This window comes from Gorilla gorilla, chromosome 22 (genome assembly GCF_029281585.2).
Source record: "Gorilla gorilla gorilla isolate KB3781 chromosome 22, NHGRI_mGorGor1-v2.1_pri, whole genome shotgun sequence".
Classification (NCBI taxonomy): Eukaryota; Metazoa; Chordata; class Mammalia; order Primates; family Hominidae; genus Gorilla; species Gorilla gorilla.
This window is the reverse complement of record NC_073246.2, coordinates 13,170,297-13,195,609: the sequence shown is the minus strand read 5'-3', so window position 1 is coordinate 13,195,609 and position 25,313 is coordinate 13,170,297.

The following is a 25,313-nucleotide window of genomic DNA, read 5'->3' as shown; positions in this document are numbered from 1 at the left end:
GTAAGTGTATATTTGGATACCTCTAACGATTTCGTTGGAAACGGGAATATCTTCATATAAAATCTAGACAGAAGCACTGTCAGAAACTACGTTGTGATGTCTGCATTCAAGTCACAGATCTGAACATTCCCTTTCATAGAGCAGGTTTGAAACACTCTTTCTGTAGTATCTGGAAGAGGACATTTCGAGCGCATTCAGGCCTACGGTGAAAAAGGAAATATCTTCCCTTAAAAAAGAGACAGAAGGATCCTCAGAAACTTATTTGGGATGTGTGTCCTCAACTAACAGAGTTCATCATTTCCTTTGATAGAGCACTTTGTAAACCCTCTTTTTGTAGAATCGGCAAGTGGATATTTGGATAACTGTGAAGATTTCGTTGGAAACGGGAATATCTTCATCTAACATCTAGACAGAAGCATTCTCAGAAAGTTTTTTGTGATGTGTGTCCTCAACTAACAGACTTCAACCTTTCTTTTGATTGTGCATGTTGGAAACACTCTTTTTGTACCACCTGTAAGCGGATATTTGGTAACCTCGAATGATTTTGTTGGAAACGGGAATATCTTCATCTAAAATCTAGACAGAAGCACTGTCAGAAACTACTTTGTGATATTTGCATTCAAGTCACAGAGCTGAACATTACCTTTCATAGAGCAGGTTTGAAACACTCTTTCTGTAGTATCTGGAAGTGGACATTTCGAGCGCATTCAGGTCTATAGTGAAAACGGAAATATCTTCCCATAAACACGAGACATATGGATTCTCAGAAACTTATTTGGGATGTGTGTCCTCAAGTAACAGGGCTGAACATTTCTTTTGAAACAGCAGTTTGGAAACACTCTTTTTGTAGAATCTGCAAGCGAATATTTGGATAACTGTGAAGATTTCGTTAGAAACGGGAATATTTTCATCTAAAATCCAGACAGAAGCATTCTCCGAAATTACTTTGTGATGTGTGTCCTCAACTAACAGAGTTCAACCTTTCTTTTGATACAGCAGTTTGGAAACACTCTTTTTGTTCAATCGGCAAGTGGATATTAGGTTAACTGTGAAGATTTCGTTGGAAACGGAAATATCTTCATATAACATCTAGACAGAAGCATTCTCAGAAACTTTTTTGTGATGTGTGTCCTCAACTAACAGACTTCAACCTTTCTTTTGATTGTGCATGTTGGAAACACTCTTTTTGTACAACCTGTAAGTGGATATTTGCTAACCTCGAATGATTTCGTTGGAAACGGGAATATCTTCATCTAAAATCTAGACAGAAGCACTGTCAGAAACTACTTTGTGATATTTGCATTCAAGTCACAGAGCTGAACATTACCTTTCATAGAGCAGGTTTGAAACACTCTTTCTGTAGTATCTGGAAGTGGACATTTCGAGCGCATTCAGGTCTATAGTGAAAACGGAAATATCTTCCCATAAACACGAGACATATGGATTCTCAGAAACTTATTTGGGATGTGTGTCCTCAAGTAACAGGGCTGAACATTTCTTTTGAAACAGCAGTTTGGAAACACTCTTTTTGTAGAATCTGCGAGCGAATATTTGGATAACTGTGAAGATTTCGTTAGAAACGGGAATATTTTCATCTAAAATCCAGACAGAAGCATTCTCCGAAACTACTTTGTGATGTGTGTCCTCAACTAACAGAGTTCAACCTTTCTTTTGATACAGCAGTTTGGAAACACTCTTTTTGTTCAACCGGCAAGTGGATATTAGGTTAACTGTGAAGATTTCGTTGGAAACGGAAATATCTTCATATAACATCTAGACGGAAGCATTCTCAGAAACTTCTTTGTGATGAGTGCCCTCAACTAACAGACTTCAACAGTTCTTTTGATACAGCAGTTTGGAAACACTCTTTTTGTAGAATCTGCAAGTGGATATTGGGATAACTGTGAAGATTTCGTTGGAAACGGGAATATCTTCATATAAAATCTAGACAGAAGCATTCTCAGAAACTTCTTTCTGATGTGTGTCCTCAACAAACAGAGTTCAACATTTCCTTTGATTGAGCAGTTTGGAAACACTCTTTTTGTAGAATCTGCAAGTGGATATTTGGATACCTCTAACGATTTCGTTGGAAACGGGAATATCTTCTTATAAAATATAGACAGAAGCATTCTCAGAAACTTCTTCGTGATGTGTGTCCTCAACTAACAGAGTTCAACCTTTCTTTTGATACAGCAGTTTGGATACTCTCTTTTTGAAGAACATGCAAGTGGATATTTGGATAACTGTGAAGATTTCGATGGAAACGGAAATATCTCCATATAAAATCTAGACAGAAGCATTCTCAGAAACTTCTTTGTGATGTGTGTCTTCAGCTAACAGAGTTCAACCTTTCTTTTGATTGAGCAGTTTGGAAACACTCTTTTTGTAGAATCTGCAAGTGGATATTTGGATACCTCTAACGATTTCGTTGGAAATGTGAATATCTTCATATAAAATCTAGACAGAAGCATTCTCAGAAACTTCTTTCTGATGTGTGTCCTCAACTAACAGAGTTCAACCTTTCCTTTGATTGAGCAGTTTGAAACCACTCTTTTTGTAGAATCTGTAAGTGGATATTTGGATACCTCTAACGATTTCGATGGAAACGGGAATATCTTCATATAAAATCTAGACAGAAGCATTCTCAGAAACTTCTTTGCGATGAGTGTCCTCAACTAACAGACTTCAACATTTCTTTTGATACAGCAGTTTGGAAACACTCTTTTTGTAGAATCTGCAAGTGGATATTGGGATAACTGTGAAGATTTCGTTGGAAACGGGAATATCTTCATATAAAACCTAGACAGAAGCATTCTCAGAAACTTCCTTCTGATGTGTGTCCTCAACAAACGGAGTTCAGCATTTCTTTTGATTGAGCAGTTAGGAAACACTCTTTTTGTAGAATCTGCAAGTGGATATTTGGATACCTCTAACGATTTCTTTGGAAACGGGAATATCTTCCTATAAAATCTAGACAGAAGCATTCTCAGAAACTTCTTTGTGATGTGTGTCCTCAACTAACAGAGTTCAACCTTTCTTTTGATTGAGCAGTTTGGAAACACTCTTTTTGTAGAATCTGTAAGTGGATATTTGGATACCTCTAACGATTTCTTTGGAAACGGGAATATCTTCATATAAAATCTAGACAGAAGCACTCTCAGAAACTTCATTGCGATGAGTGTCCTCAACTAACAGACTTCAACATTTCTTTTGGTACAGCAGTTTGGAAACACTCTTTTTGTAGAATCTGCAAGTTGATATTTGGATAACTGTGAAGATTTCTCTGGAAACGGGAATATCTTCATATAAAATATAGACAGAAGCATTCTCAGAAACTTCTTTGCGAAGAGTGTCCTCAACTAACAGACTTCAACATTTCTTTTCATACAGCAGTTTGGAAACCCTCTTTTTGTAGAATCTGCAAGTGGATATTTGGATAACTGTGAAGATTTCGTTGGAAACGGGAATATCTTCAAATAAAATCTAGACAGAAGCCCTGTCAGAAACTACTTTGTGATATCTGCATTCAAGTCTCAGATCTGAACATTCCCTTTCTTAGAGCAGGTTTGAAACACTCTTTCTGTAGTATCTGGAAGAGGACTTTTCGAGCGCATTCAGGCCTACGGTGAAAAAGGAAATATCTTCCCTTAAAAAAGAGACAGAAGGATCCTCAGAAACTTATTTGGGATGTGTGTCCTCAACTGACAGAGTTCATCATTTCCTTTGATAGAGCACTTTGTAAACCCTCTTTTTGTAGAATCGGGAAGTGGATATTTGGATATCTGTGAAGATTTCGTTGGAAACGCGAATATCTTCATATAAAATCTAGACGGAAACATTCTCAGAACTTCCTTGTGATGAGTGCCCTCAACTAACAGACTTCAACATTTCTTTTGATACAGCAGTTTGGATACTCTCTTTTTGCAGAATCTGTAAGTGGATATTTTGATAACTGTGAATATTTCGTTGGAACCGGGAATATCTTCATATAAAATCTAGACAAAAGCATTCTCAGAAACTTCTTTGTGGTGAGTGTCCTCAACTAACAGAGTTCAACCTTTCCTTAGATAGAGCAGTTTGGAAACACTCTTTTTGTAGAATCTGTAAGTGGATATTTGGATAGCTCTAACGATTTCATTGGAAACGGGAATATCTTAATCTAAAATCTAGACAGAAGCACTGTCCGAATCTACTTTGTGATATCTGCATTCAAGTCACAGAGCTGAACATTCCCTTTCATAGACCAGGGTTGAAGCACTCTTTCTGTAGTATCTGGAAGTGGACATTTCGAGCGAATTCAGGCCTATGGTGAAAACGGAAATTTCTTCCCGTAAAAACGAGACAGAAAGATTCTCAGAAACTTAATTGGGATGAGTGTCCTCACCTAACAGAGTTGAACCTTTCTTCTGATTGAGCAGTTTGGAAACACTCTTTTTGTAGAATCTGCAAGTGGATATTTGGATACCTCTAACGATTTCGTTGGAAACGGGAATATCTTCATATAAAATCTAGACAGAAGCATTCTCAGAAACTTCTTTGTGATGTGTGTCCTCAACTAACAGAGTTCAACCTTTCTTTTGATTGAGCAGTTAGGAAACACACTTTTTGTAGAATCTGTAAGTGGATATTTGGATACCTCTAACGATTTCTTTGGAAACGGGAATATCTTCATATAAAATCTAGACAGAAGCATTCTCAGAAACTTCATTGCAATGAGTGTCCTCAACTAACAGACTTCAACAATTCTTTTGATACAGCAGTTTGGAAACACTCTTTTTGTAGAATCTGCAAGTTGGTATTTGGATAACTGTGAAGATTTCTCTGGAAACGGGAATCTCTTCATATAGAATCTAGACAGAAGCATTCTGAGTAACTTCTTTGTGATGTGTGTCCTCAACTAACAGAGTTCAACCTTTCTTTTGATTGAGCAGTTTCGAAACACTCTTTTTGTAGAATCTGCAAGTGGATATTTGGATACCTCTAACGATTTCGTTGGAAACGGGAATATCTTCATATAAAATCGAGACAGAAGCATTCTCAGAAACTTCTTTGTGAAGAGTGTCCTCAACTAACAGACTTCAACATTTCTTTTGATACAGCAGTTTGGAAACACTCTTTTTGTAGAATCTGTAAGTGTATATTTGGATACCTCTAACGATTTCGTTGGAAACGGGAATATCTTCATATAAAATCTAGACAGAAGCACTGTCAGAAACTACGTTGTGATGTCTGCATTCAAGTCACAGATCTGAACATTCCCTTTCATAGAGCAGGTTTGAAACACTCTTTCTGTAGTATCTGGAAGAGGACATTTCGAGCGCATTCAGGCCTACGGTGAAAAAGGAAATATCTTCCCTTAAAAAAGAGACAGAAGGATCCTCAGAAACTTATTTGGGATGTGTGTCCTCAACTAACAGAGTTCATCATTTCCTTTGATAGAGCACTTTGTAAACCCTCTTTTTGTAGAATCGGCAAGTGGATATTTGGATAACTGTGAAGATTTCGTTGGAAACGGGAATATCTTCATCTAACATCTAGACAGAAGCATTCTCAGAAAGTTTTTTGTGATGTGTGTCCTCAACTAACAGACTTCAACCTTTCTTTTGATTGTGCATGTTGGAAACACTCTTTTTGTACCACCTGTAAGCGGATATTTGGTAACCTCGAATGATTTTGTTGGAAACGGGAATATCTTCATCTAAAATCTAGACAGAAGCACTGTCAGAAACTACTTTGTGATATTTGCATTCAAGTCACAGAGCTGAACATTACCTTTCATAGAGCAGGTTTGAAACACTCTTTCTGTAGTATCTGGAAGTGGACATTTCGAGCGCATTCAGGTCTATAGTGAAAACGGAAATATCTTCCCATAAACACGAGACATATGGATTCTCAGAAACTTATTTGGGATGTGTGTCCTCAAGTAACAGGGCTGAACATTTCTTTTGAAACAGCAGTTTGGAAACACTCTTTTTGTAGAATCTGCAAGCGAATATTTGGATAACTGTGAAGATTTCGTTAGAAACGGGAATATTTTCATCTAAAATCCAGACAGAAGCATTCTCCGAAATTACTTTGTGATGTGTGTCCTCAACTAACAGAGTTCAACCTTTCTTTTGATACAGCAGTTTGGAAACACTCTTTTTGTTCAATCGGCAAGTGGATATTAGGTTAACTGTGAAGATTTCGTTGGAAACGGAAATATCTTCATATAACATCTAGACAGAAGCATTCTCAGAAACTTTTTTGTGATGTGTGTCCTCAACTAACAGACTTCAACCTTTCTTTTGATTGTGCATGTTGGAAACACTCTTTTTGTACAACCTGTAAGTGGATATTTGCTAACCTCGAATGATTTCGTTGGAAACGGGAATATCTTCATCTAAAATCTAGACAGAAGCACTGTCAGAAACTACTTTGTGATATTTGCATTCAAGTCACAGAGCTGAACATTACCTTTCATAGAGCAGGTTTGAAACACTCTTTCTGTAGTATCTGGAAGTGGACATTTCGAGCGCATTCAGGTCTATAGTGAAAACGGAAATATCTTCCCATAAACACGAGACATATGGATTCTCAGAAACTTATTTGGGATGTGTGTCCTCAAGTAACAGGGCTGAACATTTCTTTTGAAACAGCAGTTTGGAAACACTCTTTTTGTAGAATCTGCGAGCGAATATTTGGATAACTGTGAAGATTTCGTTAGAAACGGGAATATTTTCATCTAAAATCCAGACAGAAGCATTCTCCGAAACTACTTTGTGATGTGTGTCCTCAACTAACAGAGTTCAACCTTTCTTTTGATACAGCAGTTTGGAAACACTCTTTTTGTTCAACCGGCAAGTGGATATTAGGTTAACTGTGAAGATTTCGTTGGAAACGGAAATATCTTCATATAACATCTAGACGGAAGCATTCTCAGAAACTTCTTTGTGATGAGTGCCCTCAACTAACAGACTTCAACAGTTCTTTTGATACAGCAGTTTGGAAACACTCTTTTTGTAGAATCTGCAAGTGGATATTGGGATAACTGTGAAGATTTCGTTGGAAACGGGAATATCTTCATATAAAATCTAGACAGAAGCATTCTCAGAAACTTCTTTCTGATGTGTGTCCTCAACAAACAGAGTTCAACATTTCCTTTGATTGAGCAGTTTGGAAACACTCTTTTTGTAGAATCTGCAAGTGGATATTTGGATACCTCTAACGATTTCGTTGGAAACGGGAATATCTTCTTATAAAATATAGACAGAAGCATTCTCAGAAACTTCTTCGTGATGTGTGTCCTCAACTAACAGAGTTCAACCTTTCTTTTGATACAGCAGTTTGGATACTCTCTTTTTGAAGAATATGCAAGTGGATATTTGGATAACTGTGAAGATTTCGATGGAAACGGAAATATCTCCATATAAAATCTAGACAGAAGCATTCTCAGAAACTTCTTTGTGATGTGTGTCTTCAGCTAACAGAGTTCAACCTTTCTTTTGATTGAGCAGTTTGGAAACACTCTTTTTGTAGAATCTGCAAGTGGATATTTGGATACCTCTAACGATTTCGTTGGAAATGGGAATATCTTCATATAAAATCTAGACAGAAGCATTCTCAGAAACTTCTTTCTGATGTGTGTCCTCAACTAACAGAGTTCAACCTTTCCTTTGATTGAGCAGTTTGAAACCACTCTTTTTGTAGAATCTGTAAGTGGATATTTGGATACCTCTAACGATTTCGATGGAAACGGGAATATCTTCATATAAAATCTAGACAGAAGCATTCTCAGAAACTTCTTTGCGATGAGTGTCCTCAACTAACAGACTTCAACATTTCTTTTGATACAGCAGTTTGGAAACACTCTTTTTGTAGAATCTGCAAGTGGATATTGGGATAACTGTGAAGATTTCGTTGGAAACGGGAATATCTTCATATAAAACCTAGACAGAAGCATTCTCAGAAACTTCCTTCTGATGTGTGTCCTCAACAAACGGAGTTCAGCATTTCTTTTGATTGAGCAGTTAGGAAACACTCTTTTTGTAGAATCTGCAAGTGGATATTTGGATACCTCTAACGATTTCTTTGGAAACGGGAATATCTTCCTATAAAATCTAGACAGAAGCATTCTCAGAAACTTCTTTGTGATGTGTGTCCTCAACTAACAGAGTTCAACCTTTCTTTTGATTGAGCAGTTTGGAAACACTCTTTTTGTAGAATCTGTAAGTGGATATTTGGATACCTCTAACGATTTCTTTGGAAACGGGAATATCTTCATATAAAATCTAGACAGAAGCACTCTCAGAAACTTCATTGCGATGAGTGTCCTCAACTAACAGACTTCAACATTTCTTTTGGTACAGCAGTTTGGAAACACTCTTTTTGTAGAATCTGCAAGTTGATATTTGGATAACTGTGAAGATTTCTCTGGAAACGGGAATATCTTCATATAAAATATAGACAGAAGCATTCTCAGAAACTTCTTTGCGAAGAGTGTCCTCAACTAACAGACTTCAACATTTCTTTTCATACAGCAGTTTGGAAACCCTCTTTTTGTAGAATCTGCAAGTGGATATTTGGATAACTGTGAAGATTTCGTTGGAAACGGGAATATCTTCAAATAAAATCTAGACAGAAGCCCTGTCAGAAACTACTTTGTGATATCTGCCTTCAAGTCTCAGATCTGAACATTCCCTTTCTTAGAGCAGGTTTGAAACACTCTTTCTGTAGTATCTGGAAGAGGACTTTTCGAGCGCATTCAGGCCTACGGTGAAAAAGGAAATATCTTCCCTTAAAAAAGAGACAGAAGGATCCTCAGAAACTTATTTGGGATGTGTGTCCTCAACTGACAGAGTTCATCATTTCCTTTGATAGAGCACTTTGTAAACCCTCTTTTTGTAGAATCGGGAAGTGGATATTTGGATATCTGTGAAGATTTCGTTGGAAACGCGAATATCTTCATATAAAATCTAGACGGAAACATTCTCAGAACTTCCTTGTGATGAGTGCCCTCAACTAACAGACTTCAACATTTCTTTTGATACAGCAGTTTGGATACTCTCTTTTTGCAGAATCTGTAAGTGGATATTTTGATAACTGTGAATATTTCGTTGGAACCGGGAATATCTTCATATAAAATCTAGACAAAAGCATTCTCAGAAACTTCTTTGTGGTGAGTGTCCTCAACTAACAGAGTTCAACCTTTCCTTAGATAGAGCAGTTTGGAAACACTCTTTTTGTAGAATCTGTAAGTGGATATTTGGATAGCTCTAACGATTTCATTGGAAACGGGAATATCTTAATCTAAAATCTAGACAGAAGCACTGTCCGAATCTACTTTGTGATATCTGCATTCAAGTCACAGAGCTGAACATTCCCTTTCATAGACCAGGGTTGAAGCACTCTTTCTGTAGTATCTGGAAGTGGACATTTCGAGCGAATTCAGGCCTATGGTGAAAACGGAAATTTCTTCCCGTAAAAACGAGACAGAAAGATTCTCAGAAACTTAATTGGGATGAGTGTCCTCACCTAACAGAGTTGAACCTTTCTTCTGATTGAGCAGTTTGGAAACACTCTTTTTGTAGAATCTGCAAGTGGATATTTGGATACCTCTAACGATTTCGTTGGAAACGGGAATATCTTCATATAAAATCTAGACAGAAGCATTCTCAGAAACTTCTTTGTGATGTGTGTCCTCAACTAACAGAGTTCAACCTTTCTTTTGATTGAGCAGTTAGGAAACACACTTTTTGTAGAATCTGTAAGTGGATATTTGGATACCTCTAACGATTTCTTTGGAAACGGGAATATCTTCATATAAAATCTAGACAGAAGCATTCTCAGAAACTTCATTGCAATGAGTGTCCTCAACTAACAGACTTCAACAATTCTTTTGATACAGCAGTTTGGAAACACTCTTTTTGTAGAATCTGCAAGTTGATATTTGGATAACTGTGAAGATTTCTCTGGAAACGGGAATCTCTTCATATAGAATCTAGACAGAAGCATTCTGAGTAACTTCTTTGTGATGTGTGTCCTCAACTAACAGAGTTCAACCTTTCTTTTGATTGAGCAGTTTCGAAACACTCTTTTTGTAGAATCTGCAAGTGGATATTTGGATACCTCTAACGATTTCATTGGAAACGGGAATATCTTCATATAAAATCTAGACAGAAGCATTCTCAGAAACTTCTTTGCGAAGAGTGTCCTCAACTAACAGACTTCAACATTTCTTTTGATACAGCAGTTTGGAAACACTCTTTTTGTAGAATCTGTAAGTGTATATTTGGATACCTCTAACGATTTCGTTGGAAACGGGAATATCTTCATATAAAATCTAGACAGAAGCACTGTCAGAAACTACTTTGTGATGTCTGCATTCAAGTCACAGATCTGAACATTCCCTTTCATAGAGCAGGTTTGAAACACTCTTTCTGTAGTATCTGGAAGAGGACATTTCGAGCGCATTCAGGCCTACGGTGAAAAAGGAAATATCTTCCCTTAAAAAAGAGACAGAAGGATCCTCAGAAACTTATTTGGGATGTGTGTCCTCAACTAACAGAGTTCATCATTTCCTTTGATAGAGCACTTTGTAAACCCTCTTTTTGTAGAATCGGCAAGTGGATATTTGGATAACTGTGAAGATTTCATTGGAAACGGGAATATCTTCATCTAACATCTAGACAGAAGCATTCTCAGAAACTTTTTTGTGATGTGTGTCCTCAACTAACAGACTTCAACCTTTCTTTTGATTGTGCATGTTGGAAACACTCTTTTTGTACAACCTGTAAGTGGATATTTGCTAACCTCGAATGATTTCGTTGGAAACGGGAATATCTTCATCTAAAATCTAGACAGAAGCACTGTCAGAAACTACTTTGTGATATTTGCATTCAAGTCACAGAGCTGAACATTACCTTTCATAGAGCAGGTTTGAAACACTCTTTCTGTAGTATCTGGAAGTGGACATTTCGAGCGCATTCAGGTCTATAGTGAAAACGGAAATATCTTCCCATAAACACGAGACATATGGATTCTCAGAAACTTATTTGGGATGTGTGTCCTCAAGTAACAGGGCTGAACATTTCTTTTGAAACAGCAGTTTGGAAACACTCTTTTTGTAGAATCTGCGAGCGAATATTTGGATAACTGTGAAGATTTCGTTAGAAACGGGAATATTTTCATCTAAAATCCAGACAGAAGCATTCTCCGAAACTACTTTGTGATGTGTGTCCTCAACTAACAGAGTTCAACCTTTCTTTTGATACAGCAGTTTGGAAACACTCTTTTTGTTCAACCGGCAAGTGGATATTAGGTTAACTGTGAAGATTTCGTTGGAAACGGAAATATCTTCATATAACATCTAGACGGAAGCATTCTCAGAAACTTCTTTGTGATGAGTGCCCTCAACTAACAGACTTCAACAGTTCTTTTGATACAGCAGTTTGGAAACACACTTTTTGTAGAATCTGCAAGTGGATATTGGGATAACTGTGAAGATTTCGTTGGAAACGGGAATATCTTCATATAAAATCTAGACAGAAGCATTCTCAGAAACTTCTTTCTGATGTGTGGCCTCAACAAACAGAGTTCAACATTTCCTTTGATTGAGCAGTTTGGAAACACTCTTTTTGTAGAATCTGCAAGTGGATATTTGGATACCTCTAACGATTTCGTTGGAAACGGGAATATCTTCTTATAAAATATAGACAGAAGCATTCTCAGAAACTTCTTCGTGATGTGTGTCCTCAACTAACAGAGTTCAACCTTTCTTTTGATACAGCAGTTTGGATACTCTCTTTTTGAAGAATATGCAAGTGGATATTTGGATAACTGTGAAGATTTCGATGGAAACGGAAATATCTCCATATAAAATCTAGACAGAAGCATTCTCAGAAACTTCTTTGTGATGTGTGTCTTCAGCTAACAGAGTTCAACCTTTCTTTTGATTGAGCAGTTTGGAAACACTCTTTTTGTAGAATCTGCAAGTGGATATTTGGATACCTCTAACGATTTCATTGGAAATGGGAATATCTTCATATAAAATCTAGACAGAAGCATTCTCAGAAACTTCTTTCTGATGTGTGTCCTCAACTAACAGAGTTCAACCTTTCCTTTGATTGAGCAGTTTGAAACCACTCTTTTTGTAGAATCTGTAAGTGGATATTTGGATACCTCTAACGATTTCGATGGAAACGGGAATATCTTCATATAAAATCTAGACAGAAGCATTCTCAGAAACTTCTTTGCGATGAGTGTCCTCAACTAACAGACTTCAACATTTCTTTTGATACAGCAGTTTGGAAACACTCTTTTTGTAGAATCTGCAAGTGGATATTGGGATAACTGTGAAGATTTCGTTGGAAACGGGAATATCTTCATATAAAACCTAGACAGAAGCATTCTCAGAAACTTCCTTCTGATGTGTGTCCTCAACAAACGGAGTTCAGCATTTCTTTTGATTGAGCAGTTAGGAAACACTCTTTTTGTAGAATCTGCAAGTGGATATTTGGATACCTCTAACGATTTCTTTGGAAACGGGAATATCTTCCTATAAAATCTAGACAGAAGCATTCTCAGAAACTTCTTTGTGATGTGTGTCCTCAACTAACAGAGTTCAACCTTTCTTTTGATTGAGCAGTTTGGAAACACTCTTTTTGTAGAATCTGTAAGTGGATATTTGGATACCTCTAACGATTTCTTTGGAAACGGGAATATCTTCATATAAAATCTAGACAGAAGCACTCTCAGAAACTTCATTGCGATGAGTGTCCTCAACTAACAGACTTCAACATTTCTTTTGGTACAGCAGTTTGGAAACACTCTTTTTGTAGAATCTGCAAGTTGATATTTGGATAACTGTGAAGATTTCTCTGGAAACGGGAATATCTTCATATAAAATATAGACAGAAGCATTCTCAGAAACTTCTTTGCGAAGAGTGTCCTCAACTAACAGACTTCAACATTTCTTTTCATACAGCAGTTTGGAAACCCTCTTTTTGTAGAATCTGCAAGTGGATATTTGGATAACTGTGAAGATTTCGTTGGAAACGGGAATATCTTCAAATAAAATCTAGACAGAAGCCCTGTCAGAAACTACTTTGTGATATCTGCCTTCAAGTCTCAGATCTGAACATTCCCTTTCTTAGAGCAGGTTTGAAACACTCTTTCTGTAGTATCTGGAAGAGGACTTTTCGAGCGCATTCAGGCCTACGGTGAAAAAGGAAATATCTTCCCTTAAAAAAGAGACAGAAGGATCCTCAGAAACTTATTTGGGATGTGTGTCCTCAACTGACAGAGTTCATCATTTCCTTTGATAGAGCACTTTGTAAACCCTCTTTTTGTAGAATCGGGAAGTGGATATTTGGATATCTGTGAAGATTTCGTTGGAAACGCGAATATCTTCATATAAAATCTAGACGGAAACATTCTCAGAACTTCCTTGTGATGAGTGCCCTCAACTAACAGACTTCAACATTTCTTTTGATACAGCAGTTTGGATACTCTCTTTTTGCAGAATCTGTAAGTGGATATTTTGATAACTGTGAATATTTCGTTGGAACCGGGAATATCTTCATATAAAATCTAGACAAAAGCATTCTCAGAAACTTCTTTGTGGTGAGTGTCCTCAACTAACAGAGTTCAACCTTTCCTTAGATAGAGCAGTTTGGAAACACTCTTTTTGTAGAATCTGTAAGTGGATATTTGGATAGCTCTAACGATTTCATTGGAAACGGGAATATCTTAATCTAAAATCTAGACAGAAGCACTGTCCGAATCTACTTTGTGATATCTGCATTCAAGTCACAGAGCTGAACATTCCCTTTCATAGACCAGGGTTGAAGCACTCTTTCTGTAGTATCTGGAAGTGGACATTTCGAGCGAATTCAGGCCTATGGTGAAAACGGAAATTTCTTCCCGTAAAAACGAGACAGAAAGATTCTCAGAAACTTAATTGGGATGAGTGTCCTCACCTAACAGAGTTGAACCTTTCTTCTGATTGAGCAGTTTGGAAACACTCTTTTTGTAGAATCTGCAAGTGGATATTTGGATACCTCTAACGATTTCGTTGGAAACGGGAATATCTTCATATAAAATCTAGACAGAAGCATTCTCAGAAACTTCTTTGTGATGTGTGTCCTCAACTAACAGAGTTCAACCTTTCTTTTGATTGAGCAGTTAGGAAACACACTTTTTGTAGAATCTGTAAGTGGATATTTGGATACCTCTAACGATTTCTTTGGAAACGGGAATATCTTCATATAAAATCTAGACAGAAGCATTCTCAGAAACTTCATTGCAATGAGTGTCCTCAACTAACAGACTTCAACAATTCTTTTGATACAGCAGTTTGGAAACACTCTTTTTGTAGAATCTGCAAGTTGGTATTTGGATAACTGTGAAGATTTCTCTGGAAACGGGAATCTCTTCATATAGAATCTAGACAGAAGCATTCTGAGTAACTTCTTTGTGATGTGTGTCCTCAACTAACAGAGTTCAACCTTTCTTTTGATTGAGCAGTTTCGAAACACTCTTTTTGTAGAATCTGCAAGTGGATATTTGGATACCTCTAACGATTTCGTTGGAAACGGGAATATCTTCATATAAAATCGAGACAGAAGCATTCTCAGAAACTTCTTTGCGAAGAGTGTCCTCAACTAACAGACTTCAACATTTCTTTTGATACAGCAGTTTGGAAACACTCTTTTTGTAGAATCTGTAAGTGTATATTTGGATACCTCTAACGATTTCGTTGGAAACGGGAATATCTTCATATAAAATCTAGACAGAAGCACTGTCAGAAACTACGTTGTGATGTCTGCATTCAAGTCACAGATCTGAACATTCCCTTTCATAGAGCAGGTTTGAAACACTCTTTCTGTAGTATCTGGAAGAGGACATTTCGAGCGCATTCAGGCCTACGGTGAAAAAGGAAATATCTTCCCTTAAAAAAGAGACAGAAGGATCCTCAGAAACTTATTTGGGATGTGTGTCCTCAACTAACAGAGTTCATCATTTCCTTTGATAGAGCACTTTGTAAACCCTCTTTTTGTAGAATCGGCAAGTGGATATTTGGATAACTGTGAAGATTTCGTTGGAAACGGGAATATCTTCATCTAACATCTAGACAGAAGCATTCTCAGAAAGTTTTTTGTGATGTGTGTCCTCAACTAACAGACTTCAACCTTTCTTTTGATTGTGCATGTTGGAAACACTCTTTTTGTACCACCTGTAAGCGGATATTTGGTAACCTCGAATGATTTTGTTGGAAACGGGAATATCTTCATCTAAAATCTAGACAGAAGCACTGTCAGAAACTACTTTGTGATATTTGCATTCAAGTCACAGAGCTGAACATTACCTTTCATAGAGCAGGTTTGAAACACTCTTTCTGTAGTATCTGGAAGTGGACATTTCGAGCGCATTCAGGTCTATAGTGAAAACGGAAATATCTTCCCATAAACACGAGACATATGGATTCTCAGAAACTTATTTGGGATGTGTGTCCTCAAGTAACAGGGCTGAACATTTCTTTTGAAACAGCAGTTTGGAAACACTCTTTTTGTAGAATCTGCAAGCGAATATTTGGATAACTGTGAAGATTTCGTTAGAAACGGGAATATTTTCATCTAAAATCCAGACAGAAGCATTCTCCGAAATTACTTTGTGATGTGTGTCCTCAACTAACAGAGTTCAACCTTTCTTTTGATACAGCAGTTTGGAAACACTCTTTTTGTTCAATCGGCAAGTGGATATTAGGTTAACTGTGAAGATTTCGTTGGAAACGGAAATATCTTCATATAACATCTAGACAGAAGCATTCTCAGAAACTTTTTTGTGATGTGTGTCCTCAACTAACAGACTTCAACCTTTCTTTTGATTGTGCATGTTGGAAACACTCTTTTTGTACAACCTGTAAGTGGATATTTGCTAACCTCGAATGATTTCGTTGGAAACGGGAATATCTTCATCTAAAATCTAGACAGAAGCACTGTCAGAAACTACTTTGTGATATTTGCATTCAAGTCACAGAGCTGAACATTACCTTTCATAGAGCAGGTTTGAAACACTCTTTCTGTAGTATCTGGAAGTGGACATTTCGAGCGCATTCAGGTCTATAGTGAAAACGGAAATATCTTCCCATAAACACGAGACATATGGATTCTCAGAAACTTATTTGGGATGTGTGTCCTCAAGTAACAGGGCTGAACATTTCTTTTGAAACAGCAGTTTGGAAACACTCTTTTTGTAGAATCTGCGAGCGAATATTTGGATAACTGTGAAGATTTCGTTAGAAACGGGAATATTTTCATCTAAAATCCAGACAGAAGCATTCTCCGAAACTACTTTGTGATGTGTGTCCTCAACTAACAGAGTTCAACCTTTCTTTTGATACAGCAGTTTGGAAACACTCTTTTTGTTCAACCGGCAAGTGGATATTAGGTTAACTGTGAAGATTTCGTTGGAAACGGAAATATCTTCATATAACATCTAGACGGAAGCATTCTCAGAAACTTCTTTGTGATGAGTGCCCTCAACTAACAGACTTCAACAGTTCTTTTGATACAGCAGTTTGGAAACACTCTTTTTGTAGAATCTGCAAGTGGATATTGGGATAACTGTGAAGATTTCGTTGGAAACGGGAATATCTTCATATAAAATCTAGACAGAAGCATTCTCAGAAACTTCTTTCTGATGTGTGTCCTCAACAAACAGAGTTCAACATTTCCTTTGATTGAGCAGTTTGGAAACACTCTTTTTGTAGAATCTGCAAGTGGATATTTGGATACCTCTAACGATTTCGTTGGAAACGGGAATATCTTCTTATAAAATATAGACAGAAGCATTCTCAGAAACTTCTTCGTGATGTGTGTCCTCAACTAACAGAGTTCAACCTTTCTTTTGATACAGCAGTTTGGATACTCTCTTTTTGAAGAACATGCAAGTGGATATTTGGATAACTGTGAAGATTTCGATGGAAACGGAAATATCTCCATATAAAATCTAGACAGAAGCATTCTCAGAAACTTCTTTGTGATGTGTGTCTTCAGCTAACAGAGTTCAACCTTTCTTTTGATTGAGCAGTTTGGAAACACTCTTTTTGTAGAATCTGCAAGTGGATATTTGGATACCTCTAACGATTTCGTTGGAAATGTGAATATCTTCATATAAAATCTAGACAGAAGCATTCTCAGAAACTTCTTTCTGATGTGTGTCCTCAACTAACAGAGTTCAACCTTTCCTTTGATTGAGCAGTTTGAAACCACTCTTTTTGTAGAATCTGTAAGTGGATATTTGGATACCTCTAACGATTTCGATGGAAACGGGAATATCTTCATATAAAATCTAGACAGAAGCATTCTCAGAAACTTCTTTGCGATGAGTGTCCTCAACTAACAGACTTCAACATTTCTTTTGATACAGCAGTTTGGAAACACTCTTTTTGTAGAATCTGCAAGTGGATATTGGGATAACTGTGAAGATTTCGTTGGAAACGGGAATATCTTCATATAAAACCTAGACAGAAGCATTCTCAGAAACTTCCTTCTGATGTGTGTCCTCAACAAACGGAGTTCAGCATTTCTTTTGATTGAGCAGTTAGGAAACACTCTTTTTGTAGAATCTGCAAGTGGATATTTGGATACCTCTAACGATTTCTTTGGAAACGGGAATATCTTCCTATAAAATCTAGACAGAAGCATTCTCAGAAACTTCTTTGTGATGTGTGTCCTCAACTAACAGAGTTCAACCTTTCTTTTGATTGAGCAGTTTGGAAACACTCTTTTTGTAGAATCTGTAAGTGGATATTTGGATACCTCTAACGATTTCTTTGGAAACGGGAATATCTTCATATAAAATCTAGACAGAAGCACTCTCAGAAACTTCATTGCGATGAGTGTCCTCAACTAACAGACTTCAACATTTCTTTTGGTACAGCAGTTTGGAAACACTCTTTTTGTAGAATCTGCAAGTTGATATTTGGATAACTGTGAAGATTTCTCTGGAAACGGGAATATCTTCATATAAAATATAGACAGAAGCATTCTCAGAAACTTCTTTGCGAAGAGTGTCCTCAACTAACAGACTTCAACATTTCTTTTCATACAGCAGTTTGGAAACCCTCTTTTTGTAGAATCTGCAAGTGGATATTTGGATAACTGTGAAGATTTCGTTGGAAACGGGAATATCTTCAAATAAAATCTAGACAGAAGCCCTGTCAGAAACTACTTTGTGATATCTGCATTCAAGTCTCAGATCTGAACATTCCCTTTCTTAGAGCAGGTTTGAAACACTCTTTCTGTAGTATCTGGAAGAGGACTTTTCGAGCGCATTCAGGCCTACGGTGAAAAAGGAAATATCTTCCCTTAAAAAAGAGACAGAAGGATCCTCAGAAACTTATTTGGGATGTGTGTCCTCAACTGACAGAGTTCATCATTTCCTTTGATAGAGCACTTTGTAAACCCTCTTTTTGTAGAATCGGGAAGTGGATATTTGGATATCTGTGAAGATTTCGTTGGAAACGCGAATATCTTCATATAAAATCTAGACGGAAACATTCTCAGAACTTCCTTGTGATGAGTGCCCTCAACTAACAGACTTCAACATTTCTTTTGATACAGCAGTTTGGATACTCTCTTTTTGCAGAATCTGTAAGTGGATATTTTGATAACTGTGAATATTTCGTTGGAACCGGGAATATCTTCATATAAAATCTAGACAAAAGCATTCTCAGAAACTTCTTTGTGGTGAGTGTCCTCAACTAACAGAGTTCAACCTTTCCTTAGATAGAGCAGTTTGGAAACACTCTTTTTGTAGAATCTGTAAGTGGATATTTGGATAGCTCTAACGATTTCATTGGAAACGGGAATATCTTAATCTAAAATCTAGACAGAAGCACTGTCCGAATCTACTTTGTGATATCTGCATTCAAGTCACAGAGCTGAACATTCCCTTTCATAGACCAGGGTTGAAGCACTCTTTCTGTAGTATCTGGAAGTGGACATTTCGAGCGAATTCAGGCCTATGGTGAAAACGGAAATTTCTTCCCGTAAAAACGAGACAGAAAGATTCTCAGAAACTTAATTGGGATGAGTGTCCTCACCTAACAGAGTTGAACCTTTCTTCTGATTGAGCAGTTTGGAAACACTCTTTTTGTAGAATCTGCAAGTGGATATTTGGATACCTCTAACGATTTCGTTGGAAACGGGAATATCTTCATATAAAATCTAGACAGAAGCATTCTCAGAAACTTCTTTGTGATGTGTGTCCTCAACTAACAGAGTTCAACCTTTCTTTTGATTGAGCAGTTAGGAAACACACTTTTTGTAGAATCTGTAAGTGGATATTTGGATACCTCTAACGATTTCTTTGGAAACGGGAATATCTTCATATAAAATCTAGACAGAAGCATTCTCAGAAACTTCATTGCAATGAGTGTCCTCAACTAACAGACTTCAACAATTCTTTTGATACAGCAGTTTGGAAACACTCTTTTTGTAGAATCTGCAAGTTGGTATTTGGATAACTGTGAAGATTTCTCTGGAAACGGGAATCTCTTCATATAGAATCTAGACAGAAGCATTCTGAGTAACTTCTTTGTGATGTGTGTCCTCAACTAACAGAGTTCAACCTTTCTTTTGATTGAGCAGTTTCGAAACACTCTTTTTGTAGAATCTGCAAGTGGATATTTGGATACCTCTAACGATTTCGTTGGAAACGGGAATATCTTCATATAAAATCGAGACAGAAGCATTCTCAGAAACTTCTTTGTGAAGAGTGTCCTCAACTAACAGACTTCAACATTTCTTTTGATACAGCAGTTTGGAAACACTCTTTTTGTAGAATCTGTAAGTGTATATTTGGATACCTCTAACGATTTCGTTGGAAACGGGAATATCTTCATATAAAATCTAGACAGAAGCACTGTCAGAAACTACGTTGTGATGTCTGCATTCAAGTCACAGATCTGAACATTCCCTTTCATAGAGCAGGTTTGAAACACTCTTTCTGTAGTATCTGGAAGAGGACATTTCGAGCGCATTCAGGCCTACGGTGAAAAAGGAAATATCTTCCCTTAAAAAAGAGACAGAAGGATCCTCAGAAACTTATTTGGGATGTGTGTCCTCAACTAACAGAGTTCATCATTTCCTTTGATAGAGCACTTTGTAAACCCTCTTTTTGTAGAATCGGCAAGTGGATATTTGGATAACTGTGAAGATTTCGTTGGAAACGGGAATATCTTCATCTAACATCTAGACAGAAGCATTCTCAGAAAGTTTTTTGTGATGTGTGTCCTCAACTAACAGACTTCAACCTTTCTTTTGATTGTGCATGTTGGAAACACTCTTTTTGTACCACCTGTAAGCGGATATTTGGTAACCTCGAATGATTTTGTTGGAAACGGGAATATCTTCATCTAAAATCTAGACAGAAGCACTGTCAGAAACTACTTTGTGATATTTGCATTCAAGTCACAGAGCTGAACATTACCTTTCATAGAGCAGGTTTGAAACACTCTTTCTGTAGTATCTGGAAGTGGACATTTCGAGCGCATTCAGGTCTATAGTGAAAACGGAAATATCTTCCCATAAACACGAGACATATGGATTCTCAGAAACTTATTTGGGATGTGTGTCCTCAAGTAACAGGGCTGAACATTTCTTTTGAAACAGCAGTTTGGAAACACTCTTTTTGTAGAATCTGCAAGCGAATATTTGGATAACTGTGAAGATTTCGTTAGAAACGGGAATATTTTCATCTAAAATCCAGACAGAAGCATTCTCCGAAATTACTTTGTGATGTGTGTCCTCAACTAACAGAGTTCAACCTTTCTTTTGATACAGCAGTTTGGAAACACTCTTTTTGTTCAATCGGCAAGTGGATATTAGGTTAACTGTGAAGATTTCGTTGGAAACGGAAATATCTTCATATAACATCTAGACAGAAGCATTCTCAGAAACTTTTTTGTGATGTGTGTCCTCAACTAACAGACTTCAACCTTTCTTTTGATTGTGCATGTTGGAAACACTCTTTTTGTACAACCTGTAAGTGGATATTTGCTAACCTCGAATGATTTCGTTGGAAACGGGAATATCTTCATCTAAAATCTAGACAGAAGCACTGTCAGAAACTACTTTGTGATATTTGCATTCAAGTCACAGAGCTGAACATTACCTTTCATAGAGCAGGTTTGAAACACTCTTTCTGTAGTATCTGGAAGTGGACATTTCGAGCGCATTCAGGTCTATAGTGAAAACGGAAATATCTTCCCATAAACACGAGACATATGGATTCTCAGAAACTTATTTGGGATGTGTGTCCTCAAGTAACAGGGCTGAACATTTCTTTTGAAACAGCAGTTTGGAAACACTCTTTTTGTAGAATCTGCGAGCGAATATTTGGATAACTGTGAAGATTTCGTTAGAAACGGGAATATTTTCATCTAAAATCCAGACAGAAGCATTCTCCGAAACTACTTTGTGATGTGTGTCCTCAACTAACAGAGTTCAACCTTTCTTTTGATACAGCAGTTTGGAAACACTCTTTTTGTTCAACCGGCAAGTGGATATTAGGTTAACTGTGAAGATTTCGTTGGAAACGGAAATATCTTCATATAACATCTAGACGGAAGCATTCTCAGAAACTTCTTTGTGATGAGTGCCCTCAACTAACAGACTTCAACAGTTCTTTTGATACAGCAGTTTGGAAACACTCTTTTTGTAGAATCTGCAAGTGGATATTGGGATAACTGTGAAGATTTCGTTGGAAACGGGAATATCTTCATATAAAATCTAGACAGAAGCATTCTCAGAAACTTCTTTCTGATGTGTGTCCTCAACAAACAGAGTTCAACATTTCCTTTGATTGAGCAGTTTGGAAACACTCTTTTTGTAGAATCTGCAAGTGGATATTTGGATACCTCTAACGATTTCGTTGGAAACGGGAATATCTTCTTATAAAATATAGACAGAAGCATTCTCAGAAACTTCTTCGTGATGTGTGTCCTCAACTAACAGAGTTCAACCTTTCTTTTGATACAGCAGTTTGGATACTCTCTTTTTGAAGAATATGCAAGTGGATATTTGGATAACTGTGAAGATTTCGATGGAAACGGAAATATCTCCATATAAAATCTAGACAGAAGCATTCTCAGAAACTTCTTTGTGATGTGTGTCTTCAGCTAACAGAGTTCAACCTTTCTTTTGATTGAGCAGTTTGGAAACACTCTTTTTGTAGAATCTGCAAGTGGATATTTGGATACCTCTAACGATTTCGTTGGAAATGGGAATATCTTCATATAAAATCTAGACAGAAGCATTCTCAGAAACTTCTTTCTGATGTGTGTCCTCAACTAACAGAGTTCAACCTTTCCTTTGATTGAGCAGTTTGAAACCACTCTTTTTGTAGAATCTGTAAGTGGATATTTGGATACCTCTAACGATTTCGATGGAAACGGGAATATCTTCATATAAAATCTAGACAGAAGCATTCTCAGAAACTTCTTTGCGATGAGTGTCCTCAACTAACAGACTTCAACATTTCTTTTGATACAGCAGTTTGGAAACACTCTTTTTGTAGAATCTGCAAGTGGATATTGGGATAACTGTGAAGATTTCGTTGGAAACGGGAATATCTTCATATAAAACCTAGACAGAAGCATTCTCAGAAACTTCCTTCTGATGTGTGTCCTCAACAAACGGAGTTCAGCATTTCTTTTGATTGAGCAGTTAGGAAACACTCTTTTTGTAGAATCTGCAAGTGGATATTTGGATACCTCTAACGATTTCTTTGGAAACGGGAATATCTTCCTATAAAATCTAGACAGAAGCATTCTCAGAAACTTCTTTGTGATGTGTGTCCTCAACTAACAGAGTTCAACCTTTCTTTTGATTGAGCAGTTTGGAAACACTCTTTTTGTAGAATCTGTAAGTGGATATTTGGATACCTCTAACGATTTCTTTGGAAACGGGAATATCTTCATATAAAATCTAGACAGAAGCACTCTCAGAAACTTCATTGCGATGAGTGTCCTCAACTAACAGACTTCAACATTTCTTTTGGTACAGCAGTTTGGAAACACTCTTTTTGTAGAATCTGCAAGTTGATATTTGGATAACTGTGAAGATTTCTCTGGAAACGGGAATATCTTCATATAAAATATAGACAGAAGCATTCTCAGAAACTTCTTTGCGAAGAGTGTCCTCAACTAACAGACTTCAACATTTCTTTTCATACAGCAGTTTGGAAACCCTCTTTTTGTAGAATCTGCAAGTGGATATTTGGATAACTGTGAAGATTTCGTTGGAAACGGGAATATCTTCAAATAAAATCTAGACAGAAGCCCTGTCAGAAACTACTTTGTGATATCTGCATTCAAGTCTCAGATCTGAACATTCCCTTTCTTAGAGCAGGTTTGAAACACTCTTTCTGTAGTATCTGGAAGAGGACTTTTCGAGCGCATTCAGGCCTACGGTGAAAAAGGAAATATCTTCCCTTAAAAAAGAGACAGAAGGATCCTCAGAAACTTATTTGGGATGTGTGTCCTCAACTGACAGAGTTCATCATTTCCTTTGATAGAGCACTTTGTAAACCCTCTTTTTGTAGAATCGGGAAGTGGATATTTGGATATCTGTGAAGATTTCGTTGGAAACGCGAATATCTTCATATAAAATCTAGACGGAAACATTCTCAGAACTTCCTTGTGATGAGTGCCCTCAACTAACAGACTTCAACATTTCTTTTGATACAGCAGTTTGGATACTCTCTTTTTGCAGAATCTGTAAGTGGATATTTTGATAACTGTGAATATTTCGTTGGAACCGGGAATATCTTCATATAAAATCTAGACAAAAGCATTCTCAGAAACTTCTTTGTGGTGAGTGTCCTCAACTAACAGAGTTCAACCTTTCCTTAGATAGAGCAGTTTGGAAACACTCTTTTTGTAGAATCTGTAAGTGGATATTTGGATAGCTCTAACGATTTCATTGGAAACGGGAATATCTTAATCTAAAATCTAGACAGAAGCACTGTCCGAATCTACTTTGTGATATCTGCATTCAAGTCACAGAGCTGAACATTCCCTTTCATAGACCAGGGTTGAAGCACTCTTTCTGTAGTATCTGGAAGTGGACATTTCGAGCGAATTCAGGCCTATGGTGAAAACGGAAATTTCTTCCCGTAAAAACGAGACAGAAAGATTCTCAGAAACTTAATTGGGATGAGTGTCCTCACCTAACAGAGTTGAACCTTTCTTCTGATTGAGCAGTTTGGAAACACTCTTTTTGTAGAATCTGCAAGTGGATATTTGGATACCTCTAACGATTTCGTTGGAAACGGGAATATCTTCATATAAAATCTAGACAGAAGCATTCTCAGAAACTTCTTTGTGATGTGTGTCCTCAACTAACAGAGTTCAACCTTTCTTTTGATTGAGCAGTTAGGAAACACACTTTTTGTAGAATCTGTAAGTGGATATTTGGATACCTCTAACGATTTCTTTGGAAACGGGAATATCTTCATATAAAATCTAGACAGAAGCATTCTCAGAAACTTCATTGCAATGAGTGTCCTCAACTAACAGACTTCAACAATTCTTTTGATACAGCAGTTTGGAAACACTCTTTTTGTAGAATCTGCAAGTTGGTATTTGGATAACTGTGAAGATTTCTCTGGAAACGGGAATCTCTTCATATAGAATCTAGACAGAAGCATTCTGAGTAACTTCTTTGTGATGTGTGTCCTCAACTAACAGAGTTCAACCTTTCTTTTGATTGAGCAGTTTCGAAACACTCTTTTTGTAGAATCTGCAAGTGGATATTTGGATACCTCTAACGATTTCGTTGGAAACGGGAATATCTTCATATAAAATCGAGACAGAAGCATTCTCAGAAACTTCTTTGTGAAGAGTGTCCTCAACTAACAGACTTCAACATTTCTTTTGATACAGCAGTTTGGAAACACTCTTTTTGTAGAATCTGTAAGTGTATATTTGGATACCTCTAACGATTTCGTTGGAAACGGGAATATCTTCATATAAAATCTAGACAGAAGCACTGTCAGAAACTACGTTGTGATGTCTGCATTCAAGTCACAGATCTGAACATTCCCTTTCATAGAGCAGGTTTGAAACACTCTTTCTGTAGTATCTGGAAGAGGACATTTCGAGCGCATTCAGGCCTACGGTGAAAAAGGAAATATCTTCCCTTAAAAAAGAGACAGAAGGATCCTCAGAAACTTATTTGGGATGTGTGTCCTCAACTAACAGAGTTCATCATTTCCTTTGATAGAGCACTTTGTAAACCCTCTTTTTGTAGAATCGGCAAGTGGAT